The sequence below is a fragment of the Carettochelys insculpta genome, chromosome 23, assembly GCF_033958435.1.
Source record: "Carettochelys insculpta isolate YL-2023 chromosome 23, ASM3395843v1, whole genome shotgun sequence".
Lineage (NCBI taxonomy): Eukaryota > Metazoa > Chordata > Testudines > Carettochelyidae > Carettochelys > Carettochelys insculpta.
Window position 1 is genome coordinate 4,493,703 of NC_134159.1, and position 25,572 is coordinate 4,519,274.

Below are 25,572 nucleotides of genomic sequence, written 5' to 3' on the forward strand. Positions count from 1 at the left end.
AATCAGAACTCCTCAGAGCTCTTTAAATACGGGGTCAGACTTCCATGCATTTTCTGAATTGGGGACACACAGTACTCCAAACACAGTATGTGGAAACAATACTTTCTAGAATCTTGTGTAAAGAACTCTAATCATTCGAACTGAATATACACTCCGGTCAGTGATGCACAGTCTGGGAGATAAACAGTGGGTGACTATCAGCAATGGCTGATTCATGCCTTTTCTCCAACTGGAGCTTCTCTTCAGTACCTTTGCAATAGCACAGCTGGCGTTGGCTTCAAACAGAATATTTATCCTAGAATAACGAGTCTTGTGGATAAGGGAGAAGCGGTGGATGTGGTATACCTAGACTTCAGTAAAGCATTTGACATGGTCTCACATAATATACTTATCAATAAACTATGCAAATACAACTTAGATGGGGCTACTATAAGGTGGGTGAACAACTGGCTGGATAACCATACCCAGAGAGTAGTTATTAATGGTTTTCAATCAGGCTGGAAAAGTATAACTAGCGGGGTTCCGCAGGGGTCTGTTTTAGGACCGGTTCTGTTCAATATCTTCATTAACGATTTAGATATTGACATAGAAAGTACACTTATTAAGTTTGCAGATGATACCAAGCTGGGAGGGGTTGCAACTTCATTGGAGGATAGGGTCATAATTCACAAGGATCTGGATAAACTGGAGAAATGGGCTGAGGTAAACAGGATGAAGTTTAATAAGGACAAATGCAAAGTGCTCCACTTAGGAAGGAACAATCAGTGTCACACATACAGAATGGGAAAGGACTGACTAGGAATGAGTACAGCAGAAAGGGATCTGGGGGTTATAGTGGACCACAAGCTAAATATGAGTCAACAGTGTGATGCTGTTGCGAAAAAGGCAAACATGATTCTAGGATGCATTAACAGGTGTGTCGTGAACAAGACACGAGAAGTCATTCTCCCGCTCTACTCTGCGCTGGTTAGGCCTCAGCTGGAGTATTGTGTCCAGTTCTGGGCACCCCAATTCAAGAAAGATGTGGAGAAATTGGAGAGGGTCCAGAGGAGAGCAACGAGAATGATCAAAGGTCTAGAGAACATGACCTATGAAGAAAGGCTGAAAGAATTGGGCTTGTTTAGTTTGGAAAAGAGAAGATTGAGGGGTGACATGATAGCAGTTTTCAGGTATTTAAAAGGGTGTCATAAGGCAGAGGGAGGGAACTTGTTCTTCCTAGCCTCTGAGGATAGAACAAGAGGCAATGGACTGAAATTGCAGCAAGGGAGGTTCAGATTGGACATTAGGAAAAAGTTCCTAACTGTCAGGGTGATCAAACACTGGAACAAATTGCCAAAGGAGGTGGTAGAATCTCCATCACTGGAGCTATTTAAGAAGAGGTTAGATAGATGGCTTTCAGGGATGGTCTAGAAAATGCTTGGTCCTGCCATGAGGGCAGGGGACTGGACTCGATGGCCTCTCGAGGTCCCTTCCAGTCCTACTCTTCTATGATTCTATGATTATAGTAGTAGGCATCCTTCAGTCTGCATAGACTATGGATCACGCAGTTTATAGCTTCAATTGAGGACTTCATTTACAGCGTCTACTGTGACTATGAAGACCCACATGAGAGTGACAGTCCTTGCTGCATCTCTTGCAGATGTGGTGGGTGTCTGGCAAGTACAATTATTGTTGCAAAAATTAATCAAATGGTCAAACTGCTTTGGCTTTCTGACACAGGACTCCTTCTGACACATCTCTGTCTACCATATGCAGCTATGCGGTCTTTTTGTTTTGGTTGATAGCTGAACTATAAAAATCTGAATCTGAACTGAAAGTGATTTCAACAAATTAGACAGACCATACTAGGCATTGTTTGAACTGTCCAGCTAAGAAGGGTAGTCATGCAGCCATACTGCTTTGTACTTCCTCTCCAAGAGGAATTGTCTCTGCCAATCCAAACAGCTAGGTAATCAATGAGAAATTATTTGCAGAATGACAAATTCTGTATCTGCCACATGTAAAGCTGAAGTAGTTACTAATACTGTCACAGTTTCCATGCTACAGGTCAAATCCATATGCTAATTTGCCACTGCAGTGACAAACTGGTCAATTTTGAAGGGTGTAATAAGAAATATACACTTTGGAGAAAGAGGAGAAATAAACCCAAAGTAAAACAAAATCAGACATTTCCCTTACCTGTAGGCAATCTCCCATCTGTGCTGGAACCACTAAAATTCCCCCCTCGCTTTTTCCCCCGCTCAATCACTGGGCTAAACAGAACCTACCAATTCTGTTTCTCAGCTGGTTAGTAGGGAAACTATAGAATCATAGAACACTAGGACCGGAAGGGGCCTCGAGAGGCCATCGAGTCCAGTCCCCTGCCCCGACGGCAGGACCGACCACTATCTACACCATCCCTGATAGACATCTATCTAATCTGTTCTTAAATATCTCCAGCGAGGGAGATTCCACAACCTTCCTTGGCAACTTATTCCAGTACTTGACCACCCTGAGAGTTAGGAACTTTTTCCTAATGTCCAACCTAAACTTCCCTTGCTGCAGCTTAAGTCCATTGCCTCTTGTTCTCTCCTCAGAGGCCAAGAAGAACAAGTTTGCTCCCTCCTCCTTATGACACCCTTTAAGATATCTGAAAACCGCTGTCATATCCCCCCTCAATCTTCTCTTTTCCAAGCTAAACAAGCCCAGTTCTTTCAGCCTTTCTTCATAAGTCATGTTCTCCAGACCTTTTATCATTCTAGTTGCTCTTCTCTGGCATTGTCTCTGTTAGGGGAGAGCAATACACGGCCAGGAATAGAATCCACCAGGATTAACAGAATGCCTACACTGGGCTAGGCCATATTAGACGTTTTAATGCAGAAAGGAAAATATGTTCTGCTAGGGACAGGAACATATCATTCCCACTGAGCTCACTGCTTTTGTAGGAGAGCAGCAGACTAAACAGGTGACCTGGGTTAGGAAGAAACCTAGGAGCTCTTGTTGTTGGAGCTGCCAAAATTCAAACATCTCTCAGTGGTGACAAGCTTGAGTTTCAGGGAAGGGAAAAGAAATCTGGTTTATGACTGCCTCCTGTGGAATGACATGATGCGAATCTTTGAGGCTACTTACTCCACACCGTATAATCTAGAAGAGGAGTAAAATGGCAGACCATGGCATAAGGTCAGGACTGAATTACCTTAGCATTGGTGTCCAAAAGAAATGTAATGATTGCCAAAGGCCCTCTCCCCGCTATCCCCTCAAGTCAGACACACACGTACACCCTGCATAAAATGCCAGTGACTCACCAGAGCCACCCTGTGGCTGGAGCTGCTGCTGCTGTGTGAGCTGCAGCAGGCCATACCCGGGTCTGCAACTGGAGGTCTCCACTATGAGCCACAGTGGGCCAGAGCTGCTGGACGAGATGCCTCTGCTGCCGCCACCATGTGCTTGTCCCATCAAATGGTGGGGCGCGTGTGTGGAGTGCGTTCCACGTGCACGGCTCTAAGGAACCGCATTTTGCCACAAGGTGGTGTCCAGTTAGCCACATGTGGCAAACAAAGCATATCAGACACTGTGGCCTTACAGAGAGCGAGAGAGGTAGATGAAAGCAGAAGTCTGACAGGTTTTGCTTTCTATCATCTACAGGAGGAAGAAGTTTACAAACATGAAGCCAAAGAGTCAAAATTTCAGAGTTTTGCTGACCCTTTTCCTCAACTCAAAGGCTGTCAAGCGTCACTCCACTCCCTACTTCAGAATGGGCTAGAAACTATGCTGAACTCATAACTGGAGAGAAATGTTACGATCAGAAACAGCAAGAAGTGTTCAGATATTCTCCCCACCCACAGAAACCACAGTTTAGAGTGAGTCTGCTTTTTCCTGGCTGGTTTTTGCCCGTAAATATTGGTTTTAAAGTTAAAACCAGAAGTCTTAGATACTTTTAAGCTTTTATCCTGCCTGGTTAAGAAACTGTTACTGTGGATAATTTCTCACTCATCATCATCCCACTAGGAAGTAGTTGTGGTTATGTGGTCATTTCCTATATGACTCCAAAAAAGAGGAGGGGGCTGTGCCTAAGTCATTCTTTCTTGGAAACAAAAGGAAAACTGCATTTCACTTTAATTCTATATAAAGTTACACTACAGATAAACAATGGTAGAGCCTGTTGATGGGTTTTACAGGTTCAAGTTCTCACATACTCAATTTCCTTTTAAAAAGGCAACATGTTGCTTCAAAGAGCCTCCCACCTGATTAGACACACTAACTCTACAGCTGTTTCCACTAAAGATTGGCACCTTTAGGCCAGGCTTTAACTTCATAACAATAAAACATGAAATGTTTATCTTACAATAAAAACAAAATGAACATGGTAAAAGCTACGGGCTTGAACTGTGCTGGACTGCTTCTCCCCCGCTGCCACCTTTTTGCCCGACAGCCCCTTTGGAAGAAAGACCACAGGAAAGTGTACAAAGCATTTTTCACCTTCTCTGACAGCTTTAAATGTTTAACCAGAAACACAGCCTTTTTAGCCCTCCATCCGTCATTTCAGATGGAACCCATTTATAGTCAATGTTGACAGAGAAAATTACGATTCTATGAATATATATATGTTCCTGCCTAGAAGCAAAGGCTGTTTACATACAAGCAGATATGGAACTGCAATTAAGTCTCTAACACTGGGCTCTCTGCCTTTTTTTATACACTTTGACTCATGTACTTTCAGAGTGAGATATCAATTACACCCCCAATCAAGCTAAAATACACAAAAGCATATGCCTCATACCCAACAGATATCTAAAAGTGTCGCAGGTAAGAGACTCTTTCCGATAGACACCTGCCTCAATAGAACATTGAGCAAAAGCTTCTTCTGTAATGCTCCCTTCAACACAGAGACTTACAGTGAATTTTAACAGTCTGCTCAAGCAATGCTTGGCTTAAGCCAGAGGTGCGCAAACTGGGGTGGGGAGTACAAAATTTCAAAAGGGAGGTGCAGCACAATCAGCTCCCCCCTCAGTGGGGGCCCTTCACTGCTTCCTCGTAGCTCCTGTGCATAGCTGTGCTGTGCTCAAAGGCCAGCTTCATTTCCAGCCTTGCCACCACAGAGGCCCTCTGTTGCCTCCCTGCAGTCTCTCTTGTTCAGCTGCCCCAGGTCTTTGTTGTTGTTTCTAGTCCCCACCCTCCATGTTTTGCACAGGCATCTGGGGAAGTAAGATGGTGCTCTTACCAGCACAGACCCTTGTTTCAGTTTTCCTGAGAGTGTACAGGCTTTTTTTTTTCTTTTGTTTTAAGTGCAATGACAGTATGTTGATCTTTTGTTTAGTTCTTCTGTTTACTTTAAAAGGCTGCCCAGGAGGGCTGAAAGAGGGAGAAGGGAAGAGCTCAATAAACAGCAGGGAGCTGTTATTACTGTTGATAACTAACTAACTAACTAACTATCTGGGACTGCTGGAGTTGGGAGGGCTCTTTAAACAGTGAAAGTTTTGTTTTAATATCTGCTGGGGAGGGCTGGGGATGGTGTCTCTTCACACATGCTTTGCCTTCTTTTGTATAGCGAGTATCCCCTCTTCCATTTTACTACTGCAGTTTATGTCTCTGCCTGACAGACTGGCACATGCCAAAAGTTTCCCCCCCACCACTTTCATATGAACATAACAGAAATTTCCATCAGTTTGAATTTTATTAGACAGGTTGAGGGGCCCTGGCTAATTGTAGGGACAAAAAGGGGAGCCTGATGCATAAAGTTTGCTCACCCCTGGCTTAAGCAATTGTAAATTGCAAGGTGAAAGGGATAGCTCAGTAGTTTCAGCATTGTCCTGCTAAACCCAGAGCTGTGAATTCAATCCTTGAGGTGGCCAGTTAGGGACCTGGGGGCAAATAGATTTAAAAAAAAAAAAAAAAAAAATCTGTCAGCGATGGTGATAGGTCCTGCTGTGAGGGCAGGGGACTGGACTCGATGACCTCTGAAGGTCTCTCTCAGTTCTATGATAGGTACATCTCCATATTTCTGTTTCTAAATAGATATAAATACTCACAGTTACACTTAAACTATCTTTTTAAGAAGCAGCCCCATCTGAGACTAAAGGATTGTGAAATAATTAAATATGCTTAGTGACAGCTGGCAATCAGTGTTAATATGTCACATACAAGTTTTCCAGTTTCTTAATGTAAATTCTGTACTTCATTACACAACTACATACACAAAACTACCAAACTGCATCTCCTTCCCTTTAGGTTTTGCTCTTTTGCATAAAAAGCTAAGATATTAAACAAAATGAAAAAAACTTAGCTGCTCGTAGATAGTTACTTAGTTCTAAGAAAGCAGTACCCAGTCTGTTAAGGAGGTTAAGTCTTCCTTTTGGTATCCAGACATGGGCTGAACTAGTTAAGAAAGGACAACGATCCATCATAAAGCCAACTAGACTGGACCAATAGCCATAATTAAAGTCAGGAAACTCAGCAGACTACAAGTCAAGTGATAGTAGCAACAGCTTTGGGACAAAATGGCAGCTGTCAGCCTTCAATTAAAAAGCTATTGAAACAGATAACTTCATAAAGAACATATTAAAAATTCAGTGTGATAACTTCTAAGTAAAAATCAGTGCAGTAGCTAGGTAAGGAACTAGAACTTTTACTTCATAATTTAAGAAACCCAAAATATTTAACAATTTTGTTTTGCATAAATATTACCCCCAGACTCTTTTCTTTTAATCCAAATAACAAGAGGGTGCTCTCTCTCTCTCTCTAATCATGTCCCTAATGACGCAAAACAAAGAAAGCAGTCCTGTAGCACCTTGAAGACTAACAATGTTATTTATTAAGAGATGAGCGTTCCTGGATAAGACCCACTTCTTCAGTTCAAAGGGCCTAATGAAGTAGTTAAGTTTGGCAAGACCCTTCTGCAATAACTTAAGCAAAAATGCCTTTGTAGATTAGCATGGGACAGTTAAGCAGGAATTAAATTTCTAAGAAGTAGTTTTCATTTATTAGAGATTCTTAAGCTCCAACAATTTCTGAGAAAAGTCATTTAAAAAGACTCCAAACTATGTTGCTCAATCTTTTTGACGTAGGAATCAGATTTTCCTCATGTGCCGATTCTCAATATTGTCTTTAAAAAAAAAAAGTTTTCTCTCTGCATTCTGTTGAGATTGTTCACACAATAAACAGGGAAAACTGAAGGATGACACAGGAAAATAGTGAAACTGTTTTCAGAGTACTTTTTATCTGACAGTATATAGTCATACAGAAAATGTGCTTGTATTTGGTTGTTACACTGATTTGAAATAGGTTTAAAAATTCAGTCATTACTTTAAAGAATAAAAACAACAACAAAAAAACCCAAAACATTATATCCAGGAAGCCCCAATGCTACTGCTCTTTGTCTGCTGTCCAAAAGCTGGTTTCAGCTACATAAAGCCTTTTCCACAATGGAACAAAACCACCACCACGAAAAATCTTACCCACACGTTGCCCAGGCATCCTGAATAAAAGCCTATACAATAGTACAAGCAGGTAGCTTCAATATGAACTAGTTCATTCCACAGCCAATAGGGAATAGGTTGGTGGGGGAGAGGGAAAACATTCCCTCTCTTCTTAAAAATAAATGAAGTGTGTAATGCAGATTTTCAAAAACACATAGGCCGACATGGCAATAAGCACTGTATCTTATCAATATTACATCAAGGCTTTTGCCCAGATTAACACAGATGGATAATTTAGGAGGAAAATGTTACAGTGGTATCAAACACTAAAGGCAATGCCATGAAAAGAAACCTAAAGCCTAAATCCTCCTCAAATCCCCAACGAGGAATTTATCATTTACAAGGACAAGTGCCAGCAGTCCTTACGTTCCTCAGGATTTCTTACAAAAATAAGTTTTATATATCAAGGAATTAAGAGCCAGGAAACATTCCCACCTACTGGCATCGTGTCGCAGGGATAAAATAAATGAGTGTGCATGGTTTAGGACACCACTTGGCTGAAGTCCCTTTCCACTGGCTGATTGGACTTTTTTGGCAACATCACAGCTATGTACCAACTGCCCAAGAATGCACAGCTGGGGCCTCGTCACTGCACAAATATAGTGGACGAGAAGGTAAGTATATTTGGCTTAATTTCCATCACAGCAGACCTTCCATGAAGGCTTTTGAACACACTGCACAATCACAGAAATCCAGACTCAGTACTACCCCCCACCCCACCTCAATTTTCCCTCTCTCCTTGCAAAAGAGTCCCACCCTGCAGCTGTAGGGGTTGAAGTGAGGGCCAAAAAGAACTTGATTCCCTTCCTGCACACAATTTAAGCTAGTTAGCTGACCAGATGGAGCTATGAATCACAGAACTGGAAGGGACCTTTAGAGGTCATTGAGTTCAATCCCCTGCGCTCATGGCAGGATCATGCACCATGTGACCATCCCTGTAAGGTAAGTGAAGATTTTTAAGAGCAAGTTAGACAATGATGGAGATTCCACATCCTTTCTAGGCAATTTATTCTAGTGCTTAACTACCCAAAGTAGGATGTTTTTCCTTGCATCCAACCTAAACCTTCCTTACTGCACTTTACACCCACCGCTTCTTGTCCTACCCTCAGAGATTAAAGAGAGTATTTTTTCGCCTTCCGCCTTGTCACAGCCCAGTACTTTAAAGGAGGGAAGCATGTTCTAATATGCTTCAGGATACCTACAGTTGTCCAAACAACTGAATACAAAGCTGATCCCCAGCTTGGAGGGATGTTCTCCTTCCCCAACTCCCTCACCTGAATTGCAGAAGTTAATGTGAGGAGCCAAGCTCGAAACTTGTAACTTCAGTTTCAAACTCCAGTGGCTAAATGGAGATGGAAGAGAGCCCTGGCTCAGCAGAGAGTCCTCTCCCTTGGGTAAAGCAACATGAGAAGTGAGCCAGAAGACATTCCCTTAGCCTCCCCTGCAGTCTGAGGTTAAGTCCTCCATTAGCTGCAACATGAGTAAGGAGAGACAGCAAAAATAAAGACAGCAGGAGAAAGCAACACGTAGGACCAAAAAACTTCTAGCAATACTGGGCCCAAAAAAGAATACTACAAAGAAAGGAAAAGATAAAAATGACTTCATTTTAGGGTGGAGTTTGTATTTGAAGTTCACTTACCACCTTCAAGACTGGAGATAAACAGTGCTTGCCAGCTAAAATCTGAATCTCCAGTTTTAAAAAGTATTTTGAGAACCAAAGGGAATATACGAACTCCCCTTGAAGTTAAATACTGAAACTAGAAGTCATCTACGAGACCGACACCTTTTCTAGGATCATATGGAATTTCAAGATTGCTCATTTATAAACTTACTTAGTGCTTTTTCTTCAGAACTGGCTCCATGGGACACATTCTATATTATATTGAGACGTGAGCTCCCCTCTTAAAGGTCAAACTCATTCTCTCTCTCTCTCTCTCTCTCTCTCTCTCTCTGTATGTGAACCAGGCTTCCAAAACAAAACAGAACAGAAAAAAGCATCCGATTTCTCCTCAAACAAGTTCTGTATGTTTCAATGGCTGCAAGTTTTGTACTTTAGTTACACCATAGTATTGCTTGTCTGTTAATGTATATATCAATAAACTGAATCAGCACACCTTAAAAATGGCTTTGTTGTGATTTAGTGATTAAACAAATAATGAGCATGTAAAATATCGGTGAGAAAAAAATTTTTGATATGGCACTCCAAGATTTTAGTAAGTGGTCAAGGGCTGACCTTTTCTGTGGAGGGGCTGCGTGGTCTGGGTTGGAGGTTGGGTGCAGAAGGGAGCTCAGGGGAAGGGACTGGGGTTCGGAAAAAGAGGTGGAGTCTGAGACGGAGTTTGGGAAGTAAGGGGTTGTGACCTGCGGAAGGGTATGGGGTGGGGTGCAAGTTCCAAAATGGTACAGAGATCAGAGAGAGGATTCTGGCTCATGAGAGGGATGTAGGAGCAGGTGAAGGGTCTGAAAGGGAGTTGTGACCTGGGGAGACAGGGAGAGGAGGAGGGTGCAGAAGGTTTGAATGGTGACCTGTGGCAGGGGATTGGGGTGCAGGGTCCAGGAGAGGATTCTGGTCTGGGGGAAGGATGTGAGAGGAGGAGATGGGTCTGGGATGGAGTTGAGGTTCAGTGCCAGAGGCAGGCACTTGCCAGGAAGCACTCACCTAAGCAGCTCCTGGCCAGCAGCACTCTCAAGCAGGCTTTCCTGCCATCTAGCAGGCCCAGCCACTGGCTATTACATGCGGTTCTCCGAGATGGGGGTGGGGGTTGTGGTGGTCTCCATGCACTTCCCCTTCCTACAGCAAAATCTCTCAGCTCCTATAATGCCAGAGCCAACCATAGGAGCTGAAAAAATGTGTTTCATGCCTTGTTCCCAGCAAAATCTCTCAGCTCCTATCGGCCTGCTTTCAGCCAATAGCAGCCAACAGATTTTAATGCGGTTGGGGGACAGCACATGAAGCTCTCCCCATTCCACAGTATGGAGAGCTACAGTTAACAGCCAACTGCTTTCAGGTGGTTCCTTCTGCATGGGCAAGCTCTGGGCTGGATTAAAAGGTTGGCAGGCCAGATCTGACTGGGGCCGTACCTTGCTGGACCCCGATGTTAAGCCTGCCAAGTATACTGTCAACCTACATTGAAAATTGAGTTTAATCCTGATGGTTGTGTGAGGCAGTCAACAAACATGGAACAATTCTGCTTTCATTAACTGTGTAGGTCACTTTTTACAATATAATTTAACTATTTACATCTTTAGGTCAATATCACATAACAGCAATTTATAGGTAAATGTTAAATATTTCCAGCCACTAAACAAGAACATGGTTCACAAGAATGTTTCATATCTGCAACTATATTTAAGTCAATCGGGTTATAGCAGTGCCCATCTGTAACTAAAGATGGAATTTTGTCTACCAGATATAATGAAAGCAGTATTTGATGTTAGCCATTATCTGCGCCTTTGCCAAGGACTCCAATGGCCTACACACGAGGAAACTAAAGACTAACAAAGCTATATGCAGTCTCAGTGGGATAGTCATATTAGTCTGTAGCTTCACAAGAAGTCCTGTAGCACCTTAAAGGCCAACAAATTATAATTTAAAGTGGTTTTACCCACAAAAGCTCATGACCTAATAAATGTTAGTCTTTAAGGTGCTATGGTACTGCTTGTTATTTGTAAAGATATGCGCAGTACTCCAAAAAAGTTTCTAATTAGCTTTTTTAAATTTGTCTAATTCTTGATATGAAGACATTACAAAGGAAGTAGCTGTAGTCACCTTAATGTCTATCAAGACACACGATCTGAGTTGTGGCAAAACAGGGAGCAGGAATTTTCTACATTTGAGGTTGCTTATTTTCCGGGGATTTTTAAGGGCCCAATTTTAAATGAAGGAAGAGAGACTGGACAAGAGAAGGCCCATGTTGTATACATTAATATGCTACCCTTCTGTAGATCAAGAGTTAAAATTTTTTCTAATCTTTCTATCCTGAAAGCTATCAAAGCTGCACATTCTGCTGCTATTATTAAAATGCCAACCCCACGAGATTACAAAATTCCCAAATGATATCAATAGGTAGTTTAAATGTTCGATAATTTCAACATTATATTTTGAAATTTGTGTTATCCTAAGATCTATATTCTGACTCAGTCATTTTTCTGTCATAATCCAAGACGGTAGTAAAAATCACCGTGGATTTCCTTTTTTGAAGAGGGGAAAGAGCACACTAGATCCTTTAGACAAGACAAAGCAACAATGAGAAAATCAGACACAGTTAAAGACAACTTTTATAAGATTCTTACTCCAAATGACAGCCAACATGCAAGAGGACACCTGAAAACAAGCAACAATTTTTTTTTAAAGGCAACATAGCACTTTTTGTTTAAAGAAGTCATACAAACTCTTCATACTTATGCAGCACAATGAAAGGCACTGGCAAGAAAACAGAGAGAACATACAGTATACCACTCTATATGCAGCTAATTGAGTTTCTCCATGAAATAACATTTATGTTTCAGAAATACCTTTAGTTCACCTTCCAAGTTTATAATTCTAGTTATGAAACTGAATGCAAAGACTCATCTAACAATGATTACAGGAAACCCTCAAAATGCACGACTTCGAGTTGGGCTTAACTCATATCAATGTGAATTAAGCACAACTCAAAGCTGCTCTGCAGCTGTCTGCCCCCCAGCTTCCCCAACTGAGGAAGCCAGGCAGGCAGACAGCCACTGACACTGGGGGAAGCCAGGGAGAAGTGGTGCCTAGCTCCCCGCCAGTGGCAGGGAGATGGGAACCAGGCTTCCGCTCTTTTCCCCATCTCCCACCCCGGCTTGTGGGACCCAGGAAACTGACCAGCCATGTGAGATGGGAACTAAGTGGCAGCCTGGTTCTCCGCTCCCCTGCACTACCCTGGTTCCCAGTGACCCTGCACTCCCCCTTGGGCTGGTCAGTTTCCTGGCTTCTGCAAGCTCAAGAGAGATGGGAAGCAGGCTGTCACCTGGTTCCCACCTCCCTCGACTTTTGCAAAATTTGAGTTACATGGGGGTTGTGAGGAACACAACCTCTGCATAACTCAGGGGTCTACTGTAAGCTAAAAGGTTTTCAAATTTACCAATAGTATATCCACTTCGTGAAGCTTGCATTGACACTATTTAGACGAACCATTCAATGGAATGCAAATTGCACAAGATCTTTATACTAATGCACCCTCTATTTTAGTCTCACACACCTATGTGTGCATTTGTCACCCCACAATACCATGCCATAAGGACACATGTATTCTACTATCACACACAAGTCACCAGTCAATGAGATGGTCCGAGTCGTCGAAAGCTTTGGAGCACTCTTTCAGAATGCACCATCCTTTTGCAGATTAAACTGCTGCCTCTTCATCATAACAAAAGCATGTGAGATCAGAAATTATTGTCCTTGGCATGCTAAAACAAATGGCCCATGGTTCAAATGCAGCACGAGATGTTTGAGGGCCTACTCTGAAATTCATAGTCTGTTATGAAAGAAAGAAGTTTGGATAAAGCGACTTTTCAGCACTCACTGGAGGTGGATGCATCCTCAGAGATGTGATTATACAAAGCAACACAGTGTGCTCTAACACTGGAAAATATGAATCAATTAATTACCAGATGCACTAGATAAAAAGACGTGCAACAAAGCCAGTTTTCAGAGAGGTGTATAAAGTTTTACCAGTAAGTACAAAGTATCACAATCCCACTCATATATAGGAAGGATAACCACTAACTGCTGACACTGCAATCCACACAATGCATCTTGCTGAAAAATCCTACAGACTACAGTACAGGCTGACACCAGAACAGTTTGAAATTTTACCCTCAATATTTAGGAAAACGTTGAACAAAGCAGACAAGATGACGCGAGCCAAGAAAAACCACATTTCAACTGCAGCAGAAGTAAAAAAAAAAAAAAAGTGCATGTCTCATAAAAAATTATTAAATGAAGATCAGAAGCATTTCATACTCAGATGTCAAAACAAACAGGATTAGAAGTAAATTAATATTACCATTATAGTCAGGATGGGTTATTTATGAGATTTTTGGCTGCAGCTTCATCATGTACAGGCATATTGTGAAATAGTAAAATATCTTGAAATAATGGATCTCAATAGTCATCTGAAACAGAAGCCAAGAAACCAGCAGCTTTCCCAGGCTCACTTCTTAGTGACAAATGGATTACAGTGTTAAAATCATTTGCTCACTTAATCACTTGAAAATCCTCTACACTATCATTTCAAAAATGGACCTTGATTGTTTAATATGTTCCAGAAAACATCAACAAGAGACGGTTTTTCAAACTAGCACCATTTTGTTAAGTGAAGAAAATCTGTCAGTTTTTCAGCAATTATTGTCATTCAGAATAAATACACACTACCTAGAAGCCTGATATAGGAGATTAATTAAAAGTACAGAAGTAGTAGAAGACACTATTTACCTCCCCATCTTTAGTCACAATAATAATACACGACAAAATAGATGAAAAAATTCATGTGGCCTTTTAATAGTCCCTCCCTTGCAATACAGGTTTAAGAAAAGGCTTTTGGCACTATGTGTTGTCATTCTACCTGCATAACTAAGTATTACCATTTATACATCCCACAATTCTCTAATTTCCTACTGGAAAGTAGCTATGCCATTTTCACCCTATTGATTAGATGATGTTTCTCATATATCCTTAAATGCATAACTTTGTTAACAATTACTTAGAATAGTTTAAAATGTCATTTAAAACTCTTTATACTTAAAGTGAAAGAATAAAGGAGTAAAGGAACTTTGAAGTTGCCCCAACACTTGGAAGTACCAGAGGGTGTGCCGCGGCTAGACGCGTGCCGGTACTTTGAAGTTTAAAACTTCAAAGTTGCTGCAGGGAGGGGGATTTGCTGAATGAAATGTTGCCTATGCACGGCAGCACTCCATTAGCGAACTCCCGACACCCTAATTACCATCCTTCCTTCGAAGGAAGGTGGTAGTGTAGACAAGCCCTATATGTCACAGTATAGGAATCAGGAAGTCAATATAACGGCCTCCATTTTCAGTTTTGCTGATTTATAAATTTTGATTTGGTCAAAAATGACATTTATCAGTTTCCAAGCTGAATAAAAACCAAGTATGATATTAGGGTTGTCAATGTACCTTGTACTGCAAGGAACTATTTGCTCAAGTACATTTTTCAACCCCTGCCAATTAAATTTGCAAATCAGTGAAAGCCATGACATGTTACAGTCAATTGTGTCTAGAAGAAACATACTTCAGGGGTTTGCACTGATTATTTCACTAATTGCTCAGTATAATAACGATATAACTTTGAAACTGCTTAGCATGAGTGGCATGCTGTATTTAAATTGGATCCATTAAAGCGTGTTAGAAATTAGGATTTTAGAAGAGATCTGCTTTCATGGTACTTCACTGAACAAGAACAAAGAACAGTACTATTTTTGGCTCACACCGTAGATTAATTATTTACTTATTACAAGTTCCCCTCACTGTAGCTTCCTAAGTAGTCCAACAGAGAAGGCTTGAAATATATAATTTATGAAATTTTGAAGTCTCCCTCCCCTGCCTGCAAACATTTTACCACTAATTTATTCTATGTGGAACCTGAAGTTGCTAAAGTCTTTCTGTGCATAAGTTGGCTGGTTATAAATTCAGCCCTATTAAGAAAACTCCAAAATAAAGTTTTAAATTGTGTTTTTGCAATTTAAAAAAGTCAGACCTGCAAAACTCTACTTCCCCCTCGTCTCTTCCATATACAAAGACATTTGAAAGATTTTTTTTCTTGATAAGCAGAAGAATTCCTTCCTATTGCCCCTCCCAAAATAACTATATGTAAGCAGAATGTGTCCAAGGGCTAGTGAATATTTTGACATTCTGGAGGCTGGGGTGAATTGATACAGGCAACCCAGATTATAATATGGTTTATCCAGAGTAAACCACACCTATCTGAACTGTAACTAGATTTAAAGATGGGAGAAGGAGAAAACATCCTAGCTTAAGTCTCTACCTTGGCCTATCTCCAGCAGCTGGCAAAAATGTGTTACAATCAATTTCAGTGACAACTAAGTTTAAACCACTTTTAAACATGGTTGTAGAGCACAGTGCAGACAGGCCTGAAGTTTTACAACACTCTGCTCTTTCAAATAAACCACTGTCTAAACTGGAAATGAAGATACACTGGAAAACAACAAAATCTAAATAAGCAGAGATAACAGTATATTAAGAGATGAAGAGTAAAAACCCAAAAATGAAGTATTGCTATACAAGAGGATACACATAAATATATATTTGAGAGAGTTCACCCGGAATCCGTCCAGGAATTTAATCACAAAGTAAAACAATACAGTATTGTAACAAATAAACTGTCTCAAGCCACTGTAGAGGAAAGCATGACAAACTACTCAAGACAGTGAACTGGCTGCATAAGCACTCAGCCGAAAGTTTAACTTTGCTAATAAAGATATAACAGTTTCCTCTGGCTTCTTCCCCACTCTAATAGAATGAAATTTTCGTATATGTTCAGTATATCACTGTTCAAAGACCTGCATTTGTGGTTTGCTATGACAACAGAAGCTGGAAAACTATCCAACAACCAAAACTTCAGAAGATAAAAGTTTTCCTTTATTTGAATTATGTCAAATGGGAAAATTATACAGAGCTCCTCAAAATATTTGTTGTTCCACAACCATAGCTTTAAAAAAATCTCTTGCAAAATATTTTATAGATTCCACAATTAATGGACACAAACCTTATCCTGACTATACATTTCTACCTAAGTTTGGATCATCATATTAAATATTCTCAGATTTGAAGCCACTGTCTACCAAAGGACACTTTTGGGACCCTACCATTAATTGATGGTATCCCATATATATTATCAAATTATCTGATCTTCACATTAGAATTGGTCATTTGATTTCAGTTTTGTTCAAAAAAAGATAGTCATCCAGCATTTTAATAATTGAATTTAGTGCACAAAGTAGTAAATACTAGAAAAAAGTTTACTACAACAGCCCTAGCAGCTGAAGGCTTCTATTGACAATGTGGGTAGGCATAGTCACAATGCAGTGGCATGTAGTCCCCATGTCCATCCAGTCTTTTACAGCTCTGCAACAACTTTTAGCAAGTGTATCAGTTGTAGTGACAGTTTGTAAATTCAGAACATGGGCAGAAGGCACTGGACTAAGGCCATTAACTTATTTCACACGGAACAACCATCACTACGTTAAATCATTATCAATCAAGCACCAGTAAGTTAGCAGGATCATAGAATCACAGAACTGGAAGGAAGCTTGTGAGGCTATCAAGTCCAATCACCCGCACTCTTGGTAGGAAAAAGCACCATCTGGACCATTCCTGACAGGTGTTTGCTAACCTGGTCTTAAAAATTTCCAGTAATGGAGATTCCACATTCTCCCTAGGAAATTTATTCCAGTGCTTAACCAGGCAGAGAGAAAGTTTTTCCTAATATCCAACCTAACGCTCTGTCCTTGCAATTTTCAGCCCAGTTTCTTGTCCTATCATCAGAAGCTGACAAGAACCTCTCCTTCCTCTTTGTAAAAAACTTTTAGGTGCTTGAAAGCTGTTATGTCCCCTTTCATCCTCCTCTTTTTCAAACTAAAGAAACCCAATTCTTTCAGTCATCTTATAGTCATGTTTTCTAGACCTTTAATTATCTTTGTTGCTCTTCTCTTGACCTTCTCCAATTTCTCCACATCTTTCTTGAAATGCAGTGCCCAGAACTGTACACAATAGTCCAGCTGAGGCCTAATGAGTACCAAGTAGACAAGAAGAATTACTCTTTGCATCTTCACACATTTTTTTTGTTTTGTTTGTAACAGTGTAACACTGTAGACTCTTACTTAGCTTGTGGCCCACTATGATCCCCAGATCCCTTCCTGTAGTACTCCTTCCCAGTCATTGCACATTTTGTGTGTGTGAAACTGATTGTTTTTTCCTGAGTGGAGTACCGTGCATTCGTCCTGGTTGAATTTCATTGCTACAGTAAAATTCCTTTAATCCGGCCTCTAATGACTAGGAAATCCTGATGGTCCAGCATCTGGCAAAAATAGTGTCCCATTTATGGAGATATTCCAGCAAAATTTGATGGTCAGCATATCTGGCATTAATCCAGCACATAGCTCACTTGCTAGCTGCCCAGGCAGCATGTTGTAATAAGTTTTGGCAGAGAAGTGGGCAGAGTGAGTGTACCTGACTACTGAGGCTCGGATGCTAGCTGCCTCAGTGAGTTTTGTGACTTCTCTCACTAGCGGACTGTCGGGCGTGAGTTTACAGCATCACCATGGTCTATTCGCCATACTCCCACATTGCCGTTCGAAATTATTCAAAGTGTGTTGTGTTTCTCACAATATAGTAGGTCTTTAATTAGTCCATCTACCATTTATAATGGCTTCTAAGGCTAGCAAAGTGAAGAAAGTTGGTGAAAGCGCAAAAAGGAAGCAGGTCACATTGATGATCCCTCAAAAATGTGAATAATACGACAACTTCGAAGCAGCAAAAACAGAAATGTGATAATGCAGCAATTCAATATTGGATCATCTATGATATATGATTTCAAGAAACAAAGTTGCGATCTTTTGTAGCTGCATCAGATAACCTCCAAAGTGCTGAAAAACAACAAACATTGAAAATGCCTAAATTAGTGCAATTAGATAGTGTTTTGTATACGTGCTAACAATTAAGCATTCAGAAGGAAAGCCAATAACAGGCCCTGTGCTAATTGAAAAGGCTAAGCTTTTTTAAGTCAACATGAAAATTACTGAAAAGTGCTTATTCTCTGATGGCTGGCAACATAATTTCAAAGAACGTCATGGTATTCGTAAGCTTGATGCTTGTGATGACTTGTTATCTGCCGATACCAAGGCAGCTAAGAAACACAGTGAGTTCTTCCAAGATTTAATCAACCAGCATAATCTGTCTCCTGCTCATATTTATAATGCTGATGAAACTGGCCTTTTTTGGCACTGTTTGCCTAACAGCACTTTAGCTGGTGCAAGTGAAAACAGTGTTCGTGGTTTTGGTTTCAAATTAAATAAGGACAGACTTAAGGTTCCTGTGTGTGCTAATGCTGCTGGTAGTCATAAGTTGAAACCTTTTTGTTATTGGCAAATTCAAAAAAGCTACACACCTTCCTGTCATTTATGATGCTCAATCAAATTGTTGGATAATTGCAGAGCTTTTCAAAGACTGTTTTTTTCAATCATTTTGTACCAGCAGTGAAGGAAAACTTCAGAAAGTAAGGATTGCCTGAGGACAGCAAAGCTATTCTCCTATTAGATAATTGTAGGGCACATCCTCCAGCTTTAGAACTCATTTGTGGGAATGTCTTTGCCACCTACTTGCCTCCAAAGGCAACATCTTTAATACAACCAATGGATCAAAGTGTCATTCAGAACTTCAAGAGAAGATACAGGGAATCTGTCACTCGCAAATTAGTGAATTCTGACTGCAGTGTACATAATTTTCAATATTCTTTTAATATTAAGGATGCAATTTATACTGCTGCTATAGCATGGAAGGATGTTAAGCCTTCCACCCTAAGAAGAGCCTGGCAAAAACATTGGACAGATGCCACATTTCAGGAGAATTCTTCAGAAGATGAGTTTGAAGGATTTACTGGTATGACTAAGTGTTTCAGAAACATTTTAAATGTTGTTGCAGATGCTCCGCAGGAGAATCCTATCAGCAAGCTTACAGAGGGGTAAGTTGAGGAATGGGTTGATGCTGATGACACACCAGTAGCAGAAGAACTAATTGATGACCAGATTATTCATAGGGTAGTAAACCCAGAGATGGCTTAAGAAGCTGAAGACAATGACGATGATGATGAACCTAAAACTCAAATCAGCTGGCAGCAAGCTTCCTAAAATTTGCTAAAAGTAACAGTCACTACACTGCCACAGAAGTAATGAATCTGCACATTATACACAAGACTTTTTATAAGGGGAAAAAAGCAGCATCAATGAAACAAGAAGATCTCAGAGACACGTGGAAGAGGGCATCAAAGAAAATCACTTCTCCAGCCCCTTTGTAACTTCAGCTGCAGCTATGGATGTACCCTTTGAAGATGAACCTGCTGACACCCATGTTGAAGATAATTTTTGCCCTGATGACCCAGATGTTGCAAAGATGCCTCACTCTGATGACCCTGATGCTATAGCTGAGGAAGCTACAATGGAATATTCATCAGATTAGTTGTGCAGCTACAGCATCTACAGTAGTTTTAAGTGACCTTTTTCAGTGAAAAAGTGAATTTTCATTGCATTAAGTGAAAAGTTTGAGCATTTAAGTTACAATTAGTAAATACAGTACAATATAAAGTTTAAGTTTTGATAAAGAAAGAAAATTACAGCATTAAGTTGTGAATTGCAAATTGTATTTGTGTCTACAGTATAAATTGCTGTATTTAAGTGTAAAAGCTGTGCTGCGCACTAATCTCCTGCTATGGGTACTTCACTTTTTGGATCATCTATACAGTATTGGTGAGTACAGTACAGTAGTATTTATAGTGTAATAATTGTGGTGTAGTGTAGTAAATAATACAGTATCAAAATAGTGCATCACACAAACATTAGTGAAACTAGAATGTCTTAGGGTATCATTATGGTGACATCCAATAGTCCAGGAAATTGGGTAATCCAGCACCTGTTCAGTCCTGGATGTGCCAGATTAAAGGAATTTTACTGTGTTCACCTCAAACCTCACCTCACTCCAGCTTTTCCAGATCTTTTTGAATTATAATCCTATCCTCCAAAGCACCTGCAACCCCTCCCAGCATGATATCATCTGCATACTCTCTAAGTGTACTTTCAACAGGGGGAGGGATAGCTCAGTGGTTTGAGTATTAGCCTGCTAAACCGAAGGTTGGGAGTTCAGTCCTAAAGGGGACCACTTAGGGATCTGGGGCAAATAGATTAAAAAAAGGGGGATGGTGCTTGGCCCTGCCAAGAGGGCAGGAAACTAGACCCTATGACCTCCTGAGGTCCCTTCCAGCTCAATAAAACGTATATCTCCATGTGTAATGCCATCACCTGAAACATCAATGAAAGCATTAACAGAACCAGTCCCTAATCTGATTACTGCACTTCCCCACTTGTTATGCCCTTCCAGCATAACTGTGAACCATTGATAGCAACTCTTTGGAAACAGTTATTCAATTAACTATACACATACCTTACAGTAATCCCATCTAGGTTGCACTTCCATAGTTTATTAATGAGATGATCATAAAAGAATATCTAAATGCTTTATTAATGTTTAGGTATACAACATTTACCACTTTCTCCTTACAGCAAGGCTTGTTATCCTATCAAAAAACAGCTATCAGGTTGATTTACATGATTTGTTGACAAATCCATGCTGACTGTTACTTATTACCTTGCTAGCTTCTAGATGTTTGCAAATGGATTCCTGAATTACTTGCTCTATTATCTTTCCAGGTACACAAGCTAAGCTGAATAGCCTGCAATTCTGTGGGTTGTCTTTATTTATCTTTTTACAGATGGGAACCATATATTGCTCTTTTCCAATCTTCTGGAATCTGTCTCGTCTTCCAGGGGACTTCTCAAAGATGGTATCTAATAGCTAAAATATCTCCTCAATCAGCTCTTCGTCTTCAAGTCTGCAATGCATCCTAGAATACTCATATAACTTTTCTAAATAATTTTTAACTTATTTCCTACTTTAAGTTCTAAATCTACCTCATTTTCACTAGCATTCAACTACCACTGTCACTTCCACTTTTCTTGGTGTCAAGTATCAGAGGGGTAGCTGTGTTAGTCTGGATCTGTAACAGCAACGAAGGGTCCTGTGGCACCTTATAGACTAATAGAAAAGTTTTGAGCGTGAGCTTTCATGAGCACAGACTGGCGTGCATCTGATGAAGTGAGCCTGTGCTCACGAAAGCTCATGCTCAAAACTTTTCTGTTAGTCTATAAGGTGCCACAGGACCCTTCGTTGCTGTTCCATTTTTCTGTTATTGGTTTTTCTTTGTCACTAAGAAATGCTCCTATCCCATCCTGTCTTCCGCTTGCTTATAACATATTTGCAGAAGGTTTTCTAGTTACCCTATATCTCTAGTTAATTTGAGCTTGTTTGTTCCTTGTCCTTTCTAATTTTGTCCCTATAGCTACATCTACACCAGCATTTGAAAGAACTGTTATTCCTAATTGTTCTTATAGGAATAAGGGTTTACATATCTACCGCCTCATTTGAATACTTCTCTTTCGAAGGAAGAAAAACAGTGTAGACACAGCTCTTTCAAAAATAAACCCCATTACTGAAAGAACCCTTATTCCTATATTTTTTTCAAGAAATAAGGGTTCTTTCAAAAAAGCCTCAGCTACATTGCATACTTTTTCGAAAGAAGAAAAGCAAATGAGGTGCCAGGTATGTAAATCTGTTCCTAATTTGCATTTTCAATTTCCTTGATTTGCATGCCTCTTTTGAAAGAGGAATGCTAGTGTAGACACAGCTTGTGCTTTTGTTATTTGTTTGTATTCATCCTTTGTAACTTGAACCTAGTTTCCACTTTTTGTAGGACTCCTTTTTGATTTTTAGATCATTCAAGCTTGGTATGTTAAGTCAGGGGGATCTTTTGCCATACTTCCTATCTTTCCTATGCAGTAGAATAGCTTGCTCTTGAGCCCTTCATAACGCCTCTTTGAAAAACTGCCAAATGTCTTCTATTATTATTCCCCTTACACTAGCTTCCCATGGGACCTTATCTACCAACTCCCCCAGCTTGTTAAAGTCTGCCTTGTTGATTTTTTTTTTTAATTCTCCCTCCTACCATTCCTTAGAATCACAAACTCTACAATTTCATGATCACTTTCACCCAAGCTGCCTTCCACTTTCAAATTCTCAACCAGTTCCTTTCTATTTAATAAAATCAAATCTAGACAGCCTCCCATTAGTAGCCTTCTCCAACTTTTGAAGCAAAAAATGGTCTCCCATACACTCCAAGATCTTGTTGGATAATCTGTGCCCTGCTCTGTTATTTTCCCCAACATCTCTGGATAGTCCCCCATCACCACCAAGTCCTGTGCTTTGTATGATTTTGTTAGTGGTCAAAAAAATGCTTCATCCACCGCTTCTTCTCAATTAGCTGGTCTGTAGTAGACACTTACCATGACATCACCCTTGTTTTTCTACCCTTTTAACTCTTACCCAGAGACTCTCAACAAGTCTCTCTCATGTCCAGCTCAACCTCCATCCAAACGTATACATTTTTACTATCTAATGCAGCACCTCCTCCCTTTTCCCCCTGCGTACATCCTCCTATACCAATACCTACTCATGTACTATGCCTATGCTTTCACAGTTCGTAATGCATCAATACTTAACCATACATTTTAATACTGTACTGTGTAATACTGTAACATTAGGAGATGTAAAACCCTGTTTAACTGGCCAACTGGTTAACCAATTAAAAGGGTTGGAGGGGCAGCTTGGGAGGCGAGGGACAAGAGCCGCATTGGTAAGGCCGGCGCGCCCACGTTCATGGCAAGCCGGTGACTGGGGCTGCTCTGGATGGGCTGGAACGTTCCTGCCCACAATGCTGCTGTAGATGTGGGGCACTCCAGCCCAGCTAGAACAGCCCCTATCCATGGAGCGGGAAGGAGTCGCTTCAGCTCAGCTGGGCTGGAGCAGCCTCCCCAGCCACCCTCCTCCCAAGGGCCACCACAGACAGGGCTACTCCTGCACAGCTGGAGTACTCCTGCCATAGCTTCCCTGTGGAGTGAGAGCAACCCCTGCCTGAGGCAGGGGGGAGCTGCTCTAGCCTGTACTGGTCAACTGTCACCAGTAAGCCTCATCTGTTTAGGATAAGGCTTATGGGTTAACCTTTAATATCCCTAACTAATATAGCAACTTTAATGCACAGATGTCAGCACGGTTTAAGCACATCAACTCCCTCGTTCCCAGAGGGACACGTTACATATTTTGGCAATGTTTCACAAGGATCTATAATGGGCAAAATTCTGCACCTTCAGCATCATAGCATTACATTTCTGTTCTTCTCCAAACTATCAGATGGGGTTACAGGAAGATGCTTTGTCATTTTCTTTTGACTGCTCATCCAAGCAGCAGCAGCAGCAACTATTAATCATTAGCCCAGAAAAAGCACATTTTGTATTTATACATTTGGCTTTTGTTTTTCCTTTCTCTAGTCTTTTTGTCATACTAGAATTATTTTCAATTATTTTTAATTGAACTATTCATTCAATCTTGGGATCTCCATCAAGTCATTCAGCTTATGTACCCCGCCTAATAGTAAGCTATTCATGGAGCTGCAGCAATAAAGCTGTTCCTCTGTAACTGAGATGGCAGCAATAGCTACTGAGCAGAGTAGAGCTGCATCTCTACATGCCACAAGAAGTGGCATGCTCATGAACTAACTGGAAGATGCTAATGAGGCACAGATGCAAATTTTCTGTGCCTCATTAGCAAATCGGCATGTGGTTCAGAATCCAGAGGAAACTCTTCCAGACTCCAAAGTACATGTGGAGATGTGCAGCAAGCAGGGATCTTCTGGAAGGCCCTTCTTCCCAAAAATTTTAGGGAACAAGGGGCTTCTGGAAGGAGGGTTTCCTTCCAGAAGATTCCTGCAAGCCCTGCGTCTCTGCATGTACTTTGGAGTCCAGAACTTTGAACCACATGCTGATATGCTAATGAGGCACCAAAATTTGCATCTGTGCCTCATAAGCATCTTCCTGTTAGCTCATTAACCTGCTGCTTCCGGAAAAAGTGGCACATGAAGATGCAGTCTAGCAGGGAAATCACTTCTATTAAATGAGGGGCAAGTGAAATACAGCTGCAGGTCACAACTCCTTCCTGATCTAATTCACAGCCCAAACCCCAGCACCAGTGTTCCCTCTAATATTTTCCATCCATGGGCAGAATAAATTTTATTATGTGCACCAAGGCATGTGTGGATGTGCACTGCCATTAGAAACAGATGCTGGAGGCTGTGGGCCCTCTTCTAACCAGCTGGGCAGCACCTGTGTCTTCCCTGGGTGGCCACCCGGGTGCTCATCTTACAGCACCCCTTCCTGTAGCCATGACCCCTGCTGGGTCCTGCACCCCAAAACTTTCACTTAATCTCCCTCCTAGACCTCACCGCCTCTCCTACACCCCAAGTTCCCACCCCATGCTTCCTTCTGCACTCAGTGTTCACTCCAGATTTGGCACTTCCTCCATTAATATCATAGAATAATGCAGCCCTTGACAACTTACCAAATTCTTGGCGAGCACCCCACTTCGAATATTATTGCCTATCCCCATGCTAAACAGACTGCAGCAGGCCCATTTACTACAAATTAATGTGGTTTGTAAGAAAGCTATACAATGAAATTATTTAAACCTTTTAGTATACTTTCAGAGTAGAGATAGTATACTGCTCATTAACCATCACTCACTTTTGAAGAAGGGACGAGATGGTGAATGCCAAGTTTCATGGAAGATGTTCCTTTTTAGGATTTTTACATAGCCCTGATGAACTCTAATGTTTTTATAATCACTCTTTTCAAAGTTCTCTGTGATATCACAATAATAAGATGTAATTTTTCCTACAGTTTACTGAAGATTTTATACACAAGATAAACATTAGTCAAACATTCTGTGAATTGGCAAAAATACATTTCATCCCTGAAATACTGCACATCCATTAAAAAGCAACATTGATTAAAATAAGCAAAAACTCGACCAAAACAAAGACTACTTCTTATTTTATGCTCCCACATAAACGGAGACCAAGAACATATCAATCCTGAAATGTAATATTTCTAACTCCCTTTTAATTTCCTGCTGTAAGGTTTTGGCACAATATCACAAATACATATACCAAGCCACAATCTAACAGAGCCAAGATTAGACTTAATTTGTTCAGACACAAAAAAGTATCCTCCCATTTTATATTTTGTATTTTTTGGTCTGCAACTGTAAGCACTCTTGTTACAACTACTTAGCTACTGACAGCAACTTGGAAAAGGATTGAAATAAATCCATAGTAAGAGCTCCAGGAAATAAACTGCAGAATTAGCAACTGCCCAAAGCAGCAGACAACATTGTATAAAAATAGGGT

At 40.7% G+C, this 25,572-nt stretch overlaps 1 protein-coding gene across 1 annotated transcript in view; it reads right to left on the reverse strand.

Annotated features, from left to right (window-relative positions):
• MICOS10 (mitochondrial contact site and cristae organizing system subunit 10) overlaps positions 1-25,572 on the reverse strand; it is a 44,581-nt gene that overhangs the window by 13,413 nt on the left and 5,596 nt on the right. The window lies entirely within an intron of this gene.